General features: G+C 36.0%; 1 long non-coding RNA gene across 1 annotated transcript; it reads left to right on the plus strand.

Moving 5' to 3' along the window:
- Positions 1–3673: 3673 nt before the first annotated feature.
- Positions 3674–15218, plus strand: LOC128781960 (uncharacterized). Its single transcript, XR_008428588.1, has 4 exons — positions 3674–3754; positions 4112–4249; positions 11490–11521; positions 12655–15218. It is a non-coding gene; the product is annotated as an uncharacterized LOC128781960 (long non-coding RNA).
- Positions 15219–19292: the final 4074 nt, after the last annotated feature.

Raw genomic sequence — 19292 nt, forward strand, 5'->3', positions numbered from 1 at the left:
GAAAGGAATGAACCACATACAGATATTTCTCATTATGATTAAAAGCATTCCCATAAGGCCTTTTCTTATCTAATGGATGGGGTATGGAAGGAGAGGAAAAGTAAAGGCAAAATTATTTCTCAAATGTAGTGGTATGATTCATATGCTTCTTGGTAATTGTTACAATGGATAAATAATGCAGCCCTTCAAATTGTTGACAATTTGGTTGTCTGATACATGTTCTCTCATCACAACTCTCATCTGTCTATTTACTATCTAAGAGAAAATTTTTTTTTGATTTTATAGTCTTCTGACTTTTAAACTCCATTTTGTGTTTTCACAATTAGTGAGGTTCTTTTCTTAAATCAAGACAGATGGCTGTAGAGGACTGACACAGAACAGCTGGAAAAAATTAGCAAACGGAGTTAGCACACTTCCTACTCAGGTGTTCCCAAGTGAACATAGGTACAACCTGCTGTAAGGGAGTCGCTGGTATTTTTTTCCCCCCTCTACATGTCTTTGAATACTAACTTTGCAGGAGTGGATGTTCACAACAGTAGCAGTTTTAACATCACAGAACACAGAGAAATCAAGTATCTTTGCTAGGAGGACTGAGGGGAAAGATGGCATCTCCATGATCCCCATAAGGACATGAAGTGGGGGGACTATCTCACTGCATTTTATCAACTGAACGTGGTGTAAAAGGAGCGTAAATTATGTGGCATGTGTATCATTAAGCTGAGTAAGTATATTACAGAATCATCGGTCACACTGTTGCGCCATTAGCTATTGTCACAAAGATACCACAATGCAATCGTGTTTTAGCTCTCTAGAGTACTGTTTGATGATATGATGTATTTCCTAATGCTAAAGGTTGAGTATCTCTGTGTTTACAATAGAAATTTACTAATAAAAAAAAATTACGTATTTTATTCTGATTCTGTTTTCCAGATGGTACCTAAGGATGTCGTGGCCCCAGGCAGAAGAGAAAATTTGAAACTGCTTACAAAGGATCCCAAAATTAAAGACAGAAAGGAACAAGACAATCCCTGTCATTTCAGTTAGGAAACACAAATCGTTTTCTGCCACAGGTGTGCTAATAACTAAGCAAGCACTTCAGCTGCACTGGGGATGGTAAATCAACATCACATGAGTTACTAAGAGATATAGAAAGCAAAAAGCCGAAGTCATCTCATCTCGGCAGAAAGCCAAGACCAAACATTTATAATTTACTAATATTCACTTTTGAGACTTCAGAATGAAGACATATGTCTACCAAAATCCAGACTGAACAATAATGCTTATCTAGATATTTATTTCTTTTAATTGTATTAATAAAATAAAACACTTGAGTATCTATGGAAACAATAGATTCTCAGCAAGTTAGATCTAAAAATAAGTTCATACACATAAACTGAAATAAAAATGTTAGCCGTTTTCTTAGAGGATATAATAAGAAAAACATAGCAAATGGATTATATTCAGATGATATTTGCATTGGCTGATTAAAATCTGAGGGCATGACATTTGCTTAGCAGCTAATGAGAAACTAATTGTTCTTTGTTTGTCATATGTTACATAAATAACATCGACCCAAAAACAGATTGTGAGAGCAAAAAACTGTTGAAACCATGAAGACAGATATGCAAATGGGAGATGCATTTTTTAGATGAATTTTGGCTTTGAAATATCTCATAATCAGACATTGTAATGACTCAAGAGATGAAACCTTATATCCATAATTCGCTCAAGTTCAGCTACATGTAAACTGGTATAAAACCCAGAAAAGGAGTTGAACAAGAACAACCTCCAATAAGAAGAAAAAATCTCTAAGTCAGAAATTTAGGTAATGCATGGTAATAAACATGCTGCTATATTATATTTTTTTTATTCTGAAACAAATTTATCAATATATCAGTAGGCTAATTAAAGAGAAATCCTTACTATCTACTATAATGTTCTACATTAAATTTTTTTTAATTCTCTAAATTTTTGAGAGACAGAAATATTGAGAGTGTAAAGGTTTCCTTTTTTAAAACATGTGGTCATCCTGATCCCCTCAAATTCCAGACAATATTGAGGAAATTCACTAGATTTCCAACTTTTCCTGCTGTCTTCAGTAACTTAAAACTGAGCGAATGTAGAAGCAGGATAGGAAGGCACATAGGAATCTAAGAACAAACTAAAGAAAAGTTACTTTCAATTCAACACCCACTACAGGGTACAATGAACTCTCCCTGGATTTCACTAGCTAACAGGACATAAGTTTAATGAAGCAAAGCTCTTGTAAAAGCTGCAGAGAGATTAGGGACATTATTAAATAGGCAGAGAAGGACATGGCTTTCAAAAATTTCCAAAAAGTATTTGCCCTTGCTAGTACTACAGGACTTTTGCTTAGATGGTCTTTTGGAGCAAATATACCCAGTATACACTTTCTAAGTAAAAAAATAGGAAGGATAATATTGCTCAAAATAACTTTCTTTTTTAAAATGTTTTTATAATTTCTTCTATCATGAACTATTGTCTTCTTTCCCACATCCCTCTATAAACATCTAACACTGAACATTACAACTTTGTGACCACCAAAATGCTTAGGGACTTTGTTGAGGCCTTTGTTCATCCTAACATTTAATGGCAAGCTTTCATCCCCTGTTATTTTGCCTTCAAAAATGAGCCTTTGTGCAAGAGCAGACCATCATTTCCATGTGCTATGGGTGGAATGAGTCTTCATCCAAACACAAACATCCACCCCTCTGTCCATAGAGACCAGAACAATGACTTACTAGAAAAACATTAGACTTGACTGTCATCTCTCAGGTTCTCCAGAAAAACTGGGGTCCAAGACCTGAGTTCTCCGTCATGGTTGTCATACAGCATTGTATATATCTTTATGCATGAGAATGATTCTATTTTTAAAATATTCATTGTATGTATATAATTTTTAGAAATAAAATGTTTGGGGTATTTTTTATGCTGCTCTTCAGCTCAGACATAAAGAAATGCTAATAATAAAAGCAAACTGTAATTTCTTATTTTTCCATAGATTTAAGGATCTCAGCAAGGTCAATAACAGTGTATTTGTGGTGCCTATCATAGGTGGGAAAACAACAGATAGAAGACAAGCTAGGGTAAATAAAGGACTTCCAAGAATTTAAACTCCTTTTGATTTATCTAAACTCACACCGTAAACCAAAGGACTGAAATGTGCCCTTGTGCCAGGACAGGGATTTATGACTACAGAGGAGCTCAGCTTTTCAGCTGGACAGCCCAGGAGCCTGAGGGGATGCTCTTGAGCAAAGGAGGAGGAGGCAGCAGCATGAATTCATGATGTGCAGGGAAGACAGAAGAGAAGGAAATATTTTTTCAGGCAAAGGTGCCTACAGCCAGGGGCTCTATGGCTCCATGAAATCTGAGCTAACATACTGAATCAGAGTGAAATCAGAGTAAATCAGACTGAATCAGTGATGTCAGCCTCTGGGAAGGAAAGAACACTCCCCTCACAGGGGAGTGGGGGAGTCAGAGAAAGGTGTTTTGCAGATACGACAGTTTATGGTGTGGATGTGCACGTTGACTGTCAATACTCCACAGTGGCATTTGACAGTGAGAAACCTCTCTTGCCAAACATGCACAAGCAGCATCCTCCTGGAGAGACATCTTTGACTCCACTCACTGAACTGTTACACCACCCCACCTCCTCAGCCACACGGACTGGCGCAGGGGAGCAGTTTCGGGCAAAGGCCAGGAAGGTGCCAGGAGGATGGCACGGGTTACCAAGGTCAGGGGACGCGGTGCAGGACGGCGGTTGGCTGCATGTTGGGCGGTTGGGACGCTGAGTGCCGACGGCGGTGGGGGTATGCTAGCTGCAGGCTCCGACAGCATCATCTCCAGGGCTGCACCTCCGCCCCCACCTCCCCCCCACCCCATACCCCGCACGACGCCAGCCAGCTCTTTTTTTTTTTTTTTTTTTTTTTTTTAAGGCGGGTGTTTCCCGCAGCCAGATGGGAGCATGGGTCCCTCCTCTCTACCCACGCCTCTTTCCCTGTTCCTGCGCGGTCTGGATGGGCGGTGGGGGGAAGGGGAGCATTTGGTCCGGGTTGCGTGATTCGCCCTCCTTTTGTGCGCTGATTTCTAGGTGTGCTCCGCAGCGAAGGCAGTTTCTGCCATCTCCTTTGTGACCCTGGCACAGATGTTTAGAAAACGCATTAATAACGCGAATGTGTTTGTGTGGGTTTTTCTTAAGCCCATGACAAAGCACTATGAGGTCTGAATGGTAAGTGTTTTGGGTTTTTTTTGTTTTTTTTTTGTTTTTGTGTTTTTTTTTTTTTTTTTTAATGATTGCAATTTCTTCTGGAATAGGGGTTAAAAAAAAAAAAAAAAAAAAAGAAGCAGCAGGCACTATCGGTGGTGGCGGGCGGAGGACAAAATTCTCGCACGTAACATAAACCTCGTGTCTAGCGGAGGTGCAGGCGGTGGAGGAGGGGGCTTGCGGTCCCCCCGCAGCGGGCAGAGCAGCGCAGGGCGGGGCGGGGCGGTCGGGAGCCGCCTGCAGGCGACCTTCGCTCCGGCGCGCTGCCTTTCGCTGAGCGCTATTGCGGGACAGCCGCTCGAGAGCTGCGCCCGTGCGCGCTGAGGCGCGGTGTGCGCGGCAGAGAACCCCACCTCCTTCCTGGAGGAGCTCCCTTCTGCGGAGCACTCAGAAAAGAAGCCGGGCAGTGCAGTGAGAGGGCTCATTTTTTATTTATTTATTTTCTCTCTCAAATTGATCTAATTTCCTTAAGGGATGGATGCTTAGAGCTGCTTGAACTATCTAAAGAAATAGCAAGTTTCCTCGCTTCATGATTACCGTAGGTAACTTTGCTTATAGCGACATTTAGCAATAGGTGAGAAATTATGTTGCCTCGTAGACAGTAATAGTTAACTTGCACCGACCTCATTCTGTGGATATCAGAATAATAGAATATGAGAAGTAGCAGTATTACTTAACTTCACCATTACTTAAAGCAATACAGATAATTTTCAGCAGTTTTAAATCTAGTCACTATTCTGATGACACTTTTAGGCTATTGACTGTTGTTGAAAGGACCAGAATTTACCTGTAGCCTAAAGTGATGTACTCTAAAGTGAGTCTAACTGAGTAGAAGAAAGAGAGAAAAAATGAAGTCTGCCCTGGCTGAGAAGACTTCAAACTACACACTTCATAGCTGTAGCTATAGTCAGTGTTGATTTTTCCTGTAATCATTAATATTTATTAAACAAGGTTTTGGTTTATTTTATATTTTAATGTTGTCTATCCAAAGGCAGTAATGTTCAGATGGATATTTTCCACGAAAACAGCTAGGTGAACACTGATGTATTACAGAATTAGTTTGCAGTGTCTTCTGTTCAAAAATACTTTTCTTCCTCTGAAAAAGGCAATAATCCATAAAATATATGAGTATATTCAGTTTAATATTCATTAGGATTAGTAACTTCTGCACAGTTTTATCCTGTGCCGGCTGCAGCTGAACTGTTCTAAGAGAATGCCGGTGGTAAACCGTGCATGTATTTCTGTAGCCATAAACTTGCATTTCTTTTCTTCCTATCATAAAGGCTGTTTCTCCCCCACATGTAGTAATATTCTCCTTTTATGGCAGTGGCACAGAATTTAAGTGCTGTAAATATTTATAACTTTTATGCCTTCACTAATTTTTTTTGTCATTTTAAGCACTAAGAAGGAGAAAAGTGGTGATCATGGTCAGGAAAGGATGCTGAATTGCTCAGGAAACTCAAATAACTAAAAGGGAACTCATTTTTCTGGCATATATACTCCATAAATGTCATAAAGTTCATGGGTAGGGAGTAGATAGGTTTACCTGTGCCTGTGGTCTGTCTGTTTTCGTATCACCTCTCACAGAGATGCTCTCAAACGCAGAGGCAGCAGCCACCCTTTGGTGCTCTCTGCCCAGAGCTCACCCATTTGGCCGCAGTGTAGCAGCACAAGCAGTACATTCATTTACCCTCACCTGCATCTGATTATGGAGATATCACCGGTTATGCATTAGTGACCCTGTATGTAAAAAAAAAAAAAAATCTCCAAACCACCACCAAACAAACAAACAAACAAAAAAGTCATCTAAGAAATCTAAGAATGTTGTAGATAAAATTCAATCAAAACTGCTGAAAAAGATTGGCAGTCAAGAAAACTAGAATACTCATGGATGCAGTATTTGATAGATTTATCTTGCTCGGAAGTGATCATGTGTTTGTCTGAGTAGATGATTATAGAGGAAAGGCTTTATTTTCCTCAATCATTAGAAATACCTAGGGAAAAAAATCTGCATGCTTGTGCAAACACATTGTGTCTGTTACCTTGCTGAAGAATATGTGGATGAATGGTCTGATGAAAGTGTAACTGAAAATCAGAGCAGTGTATGTGAGCAAAAAGTACACAGAGACTTCCTGTGTGAAATTACTATGGGTGTGGTGGGAAGCATATGTACACGCCTTAGAGCAGACAAGTAGGAAATGAGTTTAAATTCTTCTGATATCACACTTCCTAACTTCAAAGTCCAGCCTCAGTGTGAAAAATGACAGTTAAAATTGAAGGGCAACAGCAAAAGTACCAGAACTACATCAAATAGGAAAGAATTTCTTGAAAATTTATGGTAAAGGTGATTTTCTGAAGCTTCCTGGTCATCCTCTTCTGCTTCCTCAGGCCTTTCTAAATAATTTTTTTGGACTATTTCCTTCCCAAGCCACCTATAATTTCTGAAAGCCCCTGTTAGTTGCTAGATGCCAGGTACCAAAAATGCACAGAAGACATTGATATTTATTCTGTTAGAATAATTAATAGTTTCATGTTTGAAACTTAACAAAACAAGGTAGTGAAAACTTCTTGTTTTAGTGCCTTAATATAATTAAAAAATAAAACCAAGATCAGTTCAAATTCTTTCCTTTCTGCCAAATTATTTTTATAACTTCATGAAATCTTGATCTGTAATACTTTGAAAGTTTCAGTTTTGCAGATTATATATAATCAAAGCATGAGTTCATATTGAACTACTTGCTAGTTCAAGCACTAATTTTAATAATGGTTCTCCTCAGAAGAGGGTTTGAAATTTTGTGAGTCAAATTTCTGAATGGCATTGCTTTGTCTATTTTTACAGAAGAGATTGAAAGTAATGGAAAAATAAGATTTCAGTTGTTTGGGGGCAGTTTCCATCTTCAAATAGTGCAGATGTCTATTAGTTAGAGATGTGAGAATCATTGAAAATTTATCTTAGCTTCAGTCATGAAGTCACTGCAGCACCTTATATATTTTCAGCTTAGTTAAGTGCATGCTTAACTCTACCACGTTCTTAGATTTCACATGCAGGAAAATAAAAAAAAAAAAAATAAAATAAAAAATAAATCACATTGCTTTGTTTCGGAGATATCTGGGTCTTTTTAGACAAATATTATTAGAGCCTAACTTTCCTAACCTAAATGTTTGGTGATTCATATAAGGAAAGCTGTTGACCCAAATCCTGAAAATAATTCTGCATGTCTGTAAAATTAAAAAAACAAAACAAACAAACAAAAAAAAAAACAACAAAAAACCCCAAAAAAACCAAAAAAAACCCCAAAAAACCACCCAACTTTAGACATAGTCTTAGAGAAGTGCATATATCTTTAATTCTCTTTAAAAGTACTGGAGGTGCATCATGAATGTGCTTCCATTCTCTATTTATAAGAGGGTATTGATGTATACACTTGCAGAGATACATGCCTCATATTTACTACAAAGAACTAATTTTTAATTTTGACAGGTCCTTGAAATTAAAACCTTTAAGCATCATGGGAGTGCAAAACACATTAGAATTTATACTTAAGGGCATTAAGCCACCAAGCCTTTTAAAACCTCAGTGCTTGAGACTTTTGGTTTTTCACGTTTTGGTGACATTATGATTAATACTTCAAATGTCAGGCATTCAGAAACCTCTGGCAATAGAAGAAAATGTACTTAAGTATCTGTGAAGGAGAATCTGTATTAATATGAAACCATTTAGGTGGTGGAGAGTGGGATTCATGAGAGCTGTATTTTTCTTGGAAGTTTGCTTCACAACTTGTATTACTCGCCCTTGGTCTTATTTAGTGCTGTGGTGACAAAAATGTCAGCCTAGTCTAGCTCAGCAGAAATAGGGCTGTATGGATTAGGAATTGTAGATATAAAAATCAGGGTTAACATCACCAGGGTGATACTCTACTGAGTAGTCAGAAAGTAGTTATTGATTCTGTGAAATGTATATGATATTGTTCAGTGTGTTGGGAATGTTGTGGTGCTGTGCTTGTCTTGGAGTCCTGTCCCCTGTTCACTCAATTCTTATATTTAGTCAGAGAGTTAAAACTGACTTTTCTTCTAGAAATGAAATGCTCACACTCAGCTGTATCTATGGCCACAGAAATGCAAAACTGGCACATTTCTGAAAACTGCTATTTTTTAAAAGTATGAGATCGAAATACTAGATGTCATTATCAGTACCAAGAGACACTACCACATATGACCTTAGCATAAGAACAAATCTATAAATATTACCATTTCAAGCACTTTTATTTTCCCCCAAGAGCACAATTTAATGTGTATAAAGTGTATGCTGCTTCAGTGGCTACTTTTTTTACAATGTGTCGTAGCTGCTGGGGTCAACATGGTCTAAAGTAAAGCTGGTTATACCCTCTAGGCATGATTTTACACTTTCTTGTTCCGGTAGCCCTATTGACCATTCAGACAATTTCAGAAGTGATAATTTATAAACAAAGTGGCAGGAGTAGGCATTGAGACAAAGGAAGTAGAGGATGTTATTTTTAGCTAATATTTACTGCTGAATCAAGGTTTTGGTTCTGAGCTATAAGATTTTAATGCTTGTTAAGTTCACTTTGTCTTTCTAATTATGAAGTGTTCATTAAATCAGGTTGGGATATTTAATCCAGATGATGTAAATTGTTTTAATATAACTTGTTTTAATGTAAGTCTTTACATAATTGTTTTAATATAAGTGTTTAATATTTAATGTTAAAAATTTAAATTTAAAAAAATGAGGAGGCCAATATGGGAGGGGAGAGGGGAAGACAGAAACAAAATAAGCTCCCTGACTCGTGTCCCACTGTCAGTTATGATTTCTTTAAAAGTGAGTGACCACTGGATTTCACATTAAAGTGAATATGCTGTGATGAGTTTTTACATCCCATGGCACACTATGTTGCTCAAAACATGAAGCATATGAAACAGATGGCCTGGGAAGACTGTCAAAAAAACCTGTTGGGCCTTCTCTGGTATTACCTTAAAGCAAAAGAGAGAATGAGTAAGTGTGCTGTAATTTTTGGCTTTAACACAGCATTCAGAAAGTTCAGTGTCTGAAGGCATGCCTACTCAATCACAGTAACACATATAAAAACAGATACCTATTTGAGGGTAATAAAACAATACAATTATTTGAAATTGTAGGGATGAAAGGAAGAATGAAAAATTGCAGTGGAAAAGGGAGCAGGCTTTTTTCAAGATGCTCATCACAGGACTGAGCAATGCAGAAAAATAAATTTAATCAGGACTTTCACATGATATCTTTAAATATTTTTGTGTACAATATAGTAGAAAGTAAGTCCTGCAACCTTTATTTTTTTTAATTATGATTTTAGACATCTTCTTGTGAAAGTAATAACGGTTGTGCCTCCAAGACCTGCTTGGTTATGGCTTCAAAATTTCTAAGCATGTAGAATCTTCTAAACAAGGGCAAGCAATGTGTTTTGTACTAGAGGCATAAAAATCAGACCATACTGTATGAATATGAGTCTGCAAGACAGTGTCTTTTTAGGAGATATTTCATGTACTGGTAGTATTAAAAATAGTAAGCCATCCAAATTCCTCATATTCTTGTCCACAATAAATTTTTAGAAGTAGCTGTTTTGTTTTGTTTATTTTTTTTAAATCCCATTCCTGCAGCTGCATACTGTCTTATTTAACCTTGACTGAGAACAACTAGATCTGGTATTTCAATTCAAAACCACTAAAAGTAATAAATATTCAGTAGTATTAAAAAACCAATTCTATCTTTGAGTTCACAGTTTACTGAAACGAAGATTTGTTTCCAGAAGCTAATATTACTAAATAACTGTTCAAAATGTGGACATTGCAGCATAAGTAAAATTATTTTCTTACTCATTGCTGAATTTCTGTTAACTATAAAAATGACCATACAAAATGATCATTGAAGCTGTAAATGATCATAGATACTGTAAATTTTGGAAACTTTTTTTTCTCATTTGTTGTTAATTTCTTTTAAGTATTATAATTGTTCAGTTGTCTGATAAAACTGAGATGTTTAACTGGCTGTATGCTGCTCAGCTATATTTTTTTTTTTCAGCTCTGGAAAGTCATTGCACAAGACTGCAATACAGTTATATCAGAACTTTGGGAGATAAATATCGCTAAAATGATGTTATAATGCTGAAGTTTATCTATTATTTTAAAAATGCACCTTTAGCTTATTTTTACTTACTCTCTTTATTGGCAATGGGTTTTCATTTCATGTTTTAAGAAAATCCTATAAATGTTGTTATGCTACTACTTCAAAAAGGGAGAGAAAGGAAGAAACATGTGAAATACTCTTGTACTCATTTTGTTGGTGATTTTGAATAGCTTTCAAATTAGAATGATTTTTCCAGATTTTTATAGGCTTGCCCAATCCAGCTGTATATTTTATATGCTAATTTAAGTTCTATTTTTGTTCCCCTTGGGATTTAGAGTGATTATAATTGTTGCTCTTCAAAATCCAAACAGATGATGATTGCCACTTCAGGAATATACCAAAAGAAACCAGCTTTCCTTAAACCTGCTCATCCACTTCATAATTATCTCCATTTTTTCTCACTAAGAAGCAGACAAATGGCAACTGCAGTTCGCTGAAGCCAGTTCAGTTATTTAAACATCACTTTACTGAGATAACAGGAGGTGTTAAAGCAGAAGGCTTTTCAAACACTAAGATGTAGCCAGTGCTGTAATAAGGGTGCCAAGTGGAAGACCAGACCCTTCATGTCAGCTTGAAATACAGTGCTAGAGTCCAGGGACAGCAGAAGTTGCTGTGAGCTCTGCTGGACCTGGGACAATTTCTGGAGGACAAAACATAGAATGACAGTGATTTTGCAAGGTATTTTCTTGTCTGTCTGCTCTGCAATACCAGCTTTGATCTTAGGTTCACTCTTAGTATCTCTCACCCCCAGTGACATTTGGAATGAGCTGGGCTAGACCAGAGGGTTTCTCTAGAATTTGTTTCAGCAATAAATTTTAGTTTAATCACATGGAGAAGTTTTGCAGTGAAGATCAATGCTGGAGAGAAACGAATCCCTGTGAACTGCAACAAGATGCTGCAATATCTGTCGGTTCATGAGCACTGGCATAAATAGGGATGAAAAGACTCAGAGGCTTTTCAAGATATAGAAATATGTAGGCAGTTCTTTACATAATTGGTTAAAAATCTCATATATTTGTATTTTTGCAGGTCTCTTCTGATGTTTTCCGTATCTTATAAATGTAAGTAATGTTGCTGGGTTTTTTCCTACCTGCTCTCTGAAGTTTGATTCCTGCAGTTTACAGGAAGAAGACTGACCATATGTGTTGCCATTTGTCCTCTGCTGCTTTGTTTATGCAGGCAATCAGTGACAGTGTCTCTATATAAATCACAGTTTACCACTCAAGGGGGCTGATACAAAAACAGTTCCATCATCAGTGTCTTCTTCAAAGACAGACTGCAGCAGCTGTCTTAAAACATGGATCTTTCACTGAAGAAAGCAAGAATCTTTCACAATTCTGATCTCCCACAGGTCACATTTATGCAAAAGAGGTGACCAGGAAAAAAAGCAAAAATGCACAAAAGGAGTAATTTGGGTTTTTATTTCTTAAGTTTAAAAACCTATACGAGAGCAGAGGTTAAACTCAGACAATTATCAGAAAGTCCTTTTTTTCAATTATGGAAGAAAAACTTCTGTCAACCCATGCTTTTCTAGCTTATCCAGAATGTTACAGAGCTTTGGCTATAGCAGTGTAAGCTGAGAGAAAAATTGCATGGCCTAGAGACTGGAGGGGGGGGGGGGGGGAAAGGCCTTTAAAATAGAACAGAGCTGAAACATCCACTAATTGCAGTTTTGTTGGTACAGCATGGGAAGTCATAAAGTCTTGTAAACTCACAATGCCTTGTCAGAATCAGCAGTGTAATCCACATCCCCTTAAGACCAAAAGGCAGAGGGTACAATCCCTGACCCCAGGCAGCAGACTGCCAGGAACAGAGCTTTCCCTTTTGATCCCAAGCAGCTGTATTCAGTATGGCCAGCAGTTCTGGGGCCAGTTTCATCTCCAGCTAGAGTGTCTTAGAACCAGATCAAGCTTCCCATCTAATCCAGGAGCCACAACAGTGCGATCTGCTCTGGAAGGATCATTGTGCCCCTGTTAGTTACACACACTGGACTGGGTTTTATAAACCTACATTTTGAAACACTGGCTGAGTGATAGCAGAGGTGCATTTCCTTTTGAAAACTACTTTTAAATGAAAACATTACTTACTTCCCCCAAAGGTTTGATACTGCATCTACATTTGTCTGCGTTTCTGTTGTTTAAGGACAAGTTTTCTTGAACTGAGCTGTTTTCCTCCCTTCCTCACGCTCTGGCAGGAGGATTCCAGAGGCTGCAGCAGCGCATTTCCTTGTGCAGGAAAATGAAATGGGTTGCCAAAAGAGGAACAATGACACGGAGATCAATCCTATCCATAAGGCAAATAAAGAATAGGTGACTGATCTTAAAAGCAGCTAATGTAAGAGTTTATCAAAGCTATCACCTTCTTCTCATTCGTTATCAAGAAATGTTTCATGTCACCATTGCCTAAAAATCAGAGCTCAGCCCAGGACAACATGGGTCAGAGAAATCCTGAGCTGTGAATCCTGTCGCCATGTTTTATCTGTTTTGCTTTGCTCTTTATCTTCTCTTGCTTAATATGCATGTATATTAAATTAAACTAAAAGTGTATTTAGGACTTAGTTTTCCCATTGTTGGTAATTCAAATTTGTATTTGCAAAATGTCGTGCATTTAATGAGGAAAGGAGCATGAGGTTGCAGATTGTAGATTGTAGAGAATATTGTACTAATTCTTTTTATAAATGGTTTATTAAACAAAGCACTACATCTAGGTTCTAAATTTATTACCTTTCCTAAGGTAGCTTAATTGCATATCTACTTCCTAAACAGTTCAAGATGTGTTTCTGCACTAGTGATTTTGCAGTGTAACAATGTGCATTCTGCCATATCACTCTCAGATCAAACACCTTTGCAGACAGTGCATTTTCACAATGGCAAATGGTACTTCAGAGTCCTCTTTGAATGCTGGCCACAGTACATACTTCTAGTAGCAAAGTGCTCTTAGACTTTGCAGCCGAAGAATATTGTAGGCATCTTCTTTTAATCTTGCTTGTTTCCTTCTTGTTATGTTATCATTCAGAGTAAGCATTTTGAGCCAAATTAACATGGAAGGTATTGAAAGTATATGCAAAATAGGCATTGAAAGAAAACTGTTCAAATGCAGAATTTTTCATAATTAATGGAAAACCACAATTTTTCGTGTTATGATTACCCCAATAGGATGGAAAACAACAGTAATTTGTAGCTGGCTTTTTTTTTTTAATTGATTTTCAGGGTTTTTTTCCTCAATGGTAGATATTTGATCTTATTGCCACATTGTCTACTTCTGGTGTGATTTCCTTGTTTAATTTAGAACCAAAATTTGAAGACTACAAAACATTCTTACAGAAGCAGTAAGCACTAATAAATTAAATGTGTTGTTATAAGAAATTGTGAAGATAATGCCTCAGTACTTAATGGCTGTGAATATAAATTGACTGGGTATGTTAAGAAAGAAGGTTTATTTAAAAAATGTGGTATCTTTATTCTCAGGTCTGTTTTACAGAGTTCTGTGAATTGGGGAAAAAAAAAAAAACAACAGAACAGAGAAAATGAATGTCTATTCTAAATAATAACAATGAAACCAAAGAAAGAAATATGAAAAGGCTTAACTGAAAATTCTTGACATAATAGGAGTTAAACAATGTAAGACTAGAAGGAATTCTTCTTTCCTCTGTAACCTAAAGGCAGCATAGTAAGAATAAAAAAATATTCCACAGTATATAATGTCAGAATAATTAATGAAAATAACTGTTGCTACTTGAACAATTTAAAACCAGCATTTTACATTATGGCAATTGACTTATGATTACTAAAGCACTTCATAAAGCAACAATAATATTTATTTGAAACTGCAGAATTAAGAAGGTGGTACGTTTGATGTACATTGCCAGTCCATTTGAAAACAGTTCTTCCATACAGTACAAAAATAAACTCAGGCAAAATTATACATGTATAAGGTACATGTGTTAAGCAACAGAAATTCTTTGCAGTTAAATAGATGAGAATTGTTCTACACGCTTGACTCCACTTGTTATAAAAATTTCCATTTATTTCAGTAAGATTACTGTAACAAGGAGAGCAAACTATGTGTTGCAGTTTCCATAGTGTTATGGCTCTATATCACTACTCCTATATCTTACCCAAATGGAAACTAAAAAAAGCCATTTTCCACAACAGCAGCAAAACTAAAGGCAAGGAAGAACACATTCTGTCCACTCATTTAGTCTATACAAACCTCTGGTGCTGTAACTTGGTTTTTAAAGAAAAATTTTAAAAGCATAAAATTCTGTAGTTAACTTTTCTTTTTGTCCAAGAGCATTTGACTAATCAAGACAATACTGGGCTATGGCTGAATCAGCACTTTAAAATCAGAGCTGGGAGAAGCAATAATTATTTAAAGACTAAACCCAGCTCTGTAATTTTTAATAATCTTGTTTCTCCTTGTGTCAATCTTATCAAGAATGAGGAAAGACATAGCCTTGTGGACTGAAGAGAGATGTTAGAGGTGATATCTCCAAACAGCAGCTGTTCAATTATTCTTAATGTGCTGTGGAGATGCAAGAAGAGCATCCCTGTGGAAGCATTAAGTTCTAGGAGAAAATACTGGTTTTGCAGAGTGAAAAGGATATGTTCTGAATTCATTTGGTGCTTCCCCACCTCCTCTCCCAAGCTTAAATGGGGTAATAGTTCTTTTTTTTTCAATTTGCTATGTGTCTCCTTATATGTCTGTAGTCTCTGTTTCTTCCTTGTGTATTAAAAAGGCAGTCTTTCCCAATTTGAATATCTATAGTCTAAAATACTTTATTGACTCCTTTTCTTATTTTTTCATACCTCCGTTTTCTCTCACACTACTGTTTCCTGTTTTCTGCCCACACATTCCAGGCACTGGGTGGTACAGCATTGTACAACCTAACACCAGTTTATGGCAAACTAGGTGATAGTGCCGTAGAACAGGCTCTAATAAGCAACTTTTTAATGCTTATGACTTACTAGCCTTTTTGTCCTGTGTTGTGGGAATGGGCATTACTTTAGTAAACAATCTTCATCAGAGTGTGCAACTAAATACTGATTTTCTTAAGATATGTATACACTATGTATATCAACACATACTATATAGAAGCTATGGTGATTCTACACAGGTACAAACAATAAATAGTTGATATCTCTATCTCAGTCTTCCATGGAAAATGCAGTTATTCCAAGCAGAGAAGACTGCAGAATAAGTGACTCTCTGAACATCATATTACACAGTCTATCTGCATGGCCAACAATGCTCATTTGCATAGTTACTGGATAGTAGGCTTTTAGGACCTCAAACACCCAGTCAAAATACAAAAAAAACCAAAAATATATTAGCCTATTTGAGCATGCTAAAGAAACATGGGGGAATCTAAATGCATAAAACAAAGACTGGGAGAACTAGCAAGATTCTATTTGAAGGCAAATAAATGCTACATATCTGTTAGAAAGTGAGAAGATGGCTGTAAGTTTCACTATTCAGTTCTTTTATTCTGGCTCTGAATGCTCATTGACATTTACAGGGATGCTTTACAAGGATTAAGGAAGAGCTATAGCAAAAATATTAAAATAATTGGAGTGTAATTTTGTATTTGCCTTTTGTCTTAGTGTAGCAGCTAGGAGCACTGATTATGTGGTAGGTAGAATAAATACATCTGGTATAAATCGTGTCAGTTTCAGGATTTGCCATGCAGGGGAAAAGAGGAAAAAGGCTGTGGATGGAAAGGCTAAGTAAGCCTTTTTACAGTATTTTTCATAATTGTGGCTTAATTGCATTTGTTGCTTACATCCTCTTTTATGCACATTGGAATTGTTGATCTCATATCTTTTGGAAGAGCAGTAGGTTTCCATAATCAAAAAGCAATATCCAGTCATCCTGTAATATTAATTTCCTTTTTTCTCCCTGTCACCACATTAAAAAAACAACAACAAAAACAACAACAACAAAAACCACAACCCCCCCCCCAAAAAAAATGCAAAAAAACCCCAACCAAACAAGCAAAAAAACCCAAACAAACAAACAAACAAAAAAAATCCCCCCCAAAAAAAGCAAAACAAAAAAAAAACCCAGAAAATAAGTTAAGTTCCAGGTGACTAAAGGTAAGTTGAAGGAGGCAGGCAAATCTTAAGTTTGCAAAGCAAATCTGAGTAGCAAAAGAAACTTTACAGCTTCTTGGCCCATGACATGACTATTATCAGTTTTGTGTTAAATATGACATGATTTAAATCCACTTTAAGCTTCACAATGTATCTTCTATTTCCTGTAAGGGATGAGGAAAATAACATGATAGGGGAAAGATTGTGGAAATCACACTATCATGAAAATACTGTTTCAAACCAGTTCCCATCATTAGGAACCATTACAAGACCATGAAAATTTAATCCTAATTCTTAATTACATATGTTTCAGTATTTTGCTATTTGAATGTAAAAAGCAGATTCTTCATAGTAGTTTCACATTCTGCAATTTACAGGTGAATCTTCAGTATTGTTGATGTGGTCATTATCTTGACAATGATGTCTAACTGTAGAATTTTTTTCTTTCTTGTTCAGGATGAATTTGGTGGGTGTATGTATTTATGTGCCTGATGCAGGTTTTTTGTTGTCCAAAGTTATCATCAATAAGTTAATATTGTACCATTTTAAATGCCCAAATGGGAATTATGAAAGGATACATGATTTTTTCAGAATGCAGTTTGTATCTAGCTTAATTCTGGATTCCCATGTCTCATGCGGACCAAATAAAATCAAATTGAAAATCAATAGCCAAATGCTGAAAGGCACTTTGAGGTTAGATGTCTGGAAGATCAAAACCAAAACCAAACCAACAATAAGTCCTTGAATTCATTTGAAAAAAATGCTAGAATACAAATAGCTTTGCTCATCAGACTTGTATTTGCTTGGTTTCAGTGCTTACTGACAGCAGAAGAAAAATGTGTAGAGAACTTGTCTAGTACTTTACAGGGTTTTTTCTAGCCTATGAGATCCATTTCTGTCTTGGTGTGGTTTTTGGGGGTGTTTTTTCTGTGGTTTTTTTTTATGTTTAGGGTATTTTATGTGATTTTGTTTTTTTTTTTTTCTCAGACATTCAACTGATTTTAAACTACAAAAAGAGAAAAATACTATTTAGAACTGTAGTAATTTTGGTGGTGGGGAATGATAAAAAATCTTACTCTCTGAGGGAAAATAAATTTATAGCTAACTTTGAACTTCAGCAACTTGCTTAAGTAATATGATCCAGTACTTTACTATTCTTAAAGTGCCTTAATTTTGTGGGCTTCTTTTGAACAAAGAAGCAGAAATTAGACTCATTATTCTCTCTTTTTCCTGAATCTTTGCTAAAATAATAACAAAAAAAAAATATAGCACCATTATGCCTGTTCTGCAGAGCATATATTTATTATCTAATGACCAAACAGAGAAGAACTTTCAGGAGAGTGAATGTCCATGACAACATCAGAATAATTTGCTGTAGTTTTGTGACATATTTTGTTCCACTAAGTCGTACGACAGTGCCATACATTACTATTAGTTTGAATAACCTTTTAGATATTTAAAGCTATACGAACATTTATGATTTGGATTTGCTGATAACTCATCTCCAGCAGAATCAAAGTAGTACAGAGCTATGCATAGTACTTCTGATGGAAAAACTGAGTTGTATAACAGAAGAAACAAAACCTCCAGAATTTAAAGACAAGCAAACTAGGCCAGCACCAGTGAAAGACCATTGTGTCATCCACAAGTGAATAATTCTGGCATAAAAAAGAATAAAAAGTAGTTATTTATATACTTATAAGCTTGATAGTTCAAAGAAATATCTTGATGATAGAAGTAACATAAGGGAAGTTTTTTTTTGAAAGTGTGACTTGTTTTTTGTATCTAGTAATTGCAAGAAATAATTAGCAAATTCTAATTCCACATCTTTTGAATATTAAGTCACTTCTTTATTAAAAAAATGTAACATGTAACATAAATGTAAAGGAAAAGTATGAAAAACTGTGTAAAGTTATGTGGCAAGCATGGACTACACATAAAAAAGAGATAACTGCCTTTAACATATTGCTATGAAATTGAAAAGCATTTTTAATATTCTCTTCTCAAGAGCATGCTGACAGTTGTTCACTCCCCACATTTGAGCAATCATAGCAGGTGTGTGTTATAAAAAGATGAACTTTATTTGGAGAAGGAAGGAGATAAACTAGTTTCATATACTTTCTGAAATCCTGCCCTTATCCTTAGTGCAGAACACGATGTGTACCTTTACTGAATCATTATTCCTAGCTGGAGTCATATTCTCTTAATTGAATAAAACAAAAAATTGAAGTTGATACTTAAAATTACATGGAATATATTTAAATACTTGCTTTACCAGGTCAAAAAAATTCCATCTATTACCTATGTTATCTGATTATCTGAAAATGATTTAATCACATATTATACAAACACTTTGGAATTTACAAAGACTTTTTCAGTAAAATAATGGCAGCAATTTCCACTATATTGCTTCACTGTGCTATCAGCAGGAAATATGCTGGCATACTAAAAAAGCTATCTTTGAGTAATACATGCTTTCCACCTCAACAAATGAAAATAGACACAGGCTCTTGAAAAAAAAAGTAAGTCAATATCAATAAATAAAAAAGTAAGTATTTTAAATCAATATTCCTGTAGCTTTGATACCACAAGAGGATGTGCTCATTACAATTACTTTATAACCATGTATCTTTTTCTTAGAGAAACTTATTGTTATGGTGGAAGTCTAATCTAACTGAATTGACAGTATTTGGGATGATTCACTGGAGAACTTAAAAAGAACTTGTTATTTTGGGATAAA

This window comes from Vidua chalybeata, chromosome Z (genome assembly GCF_026979565.1).
Source record: "Vidua chalybeata isolate OUT-0048 chromosome Z, bVidCha1 merged haplotype, whole genome shotgun sequence".
Taxonomy (NCBI): domain Eukaryota; kingdom Metazoa; phylum Chordata; class Aves; order Passeriformes; family Viduidae; genus Vidua; species Vidua chalybeata.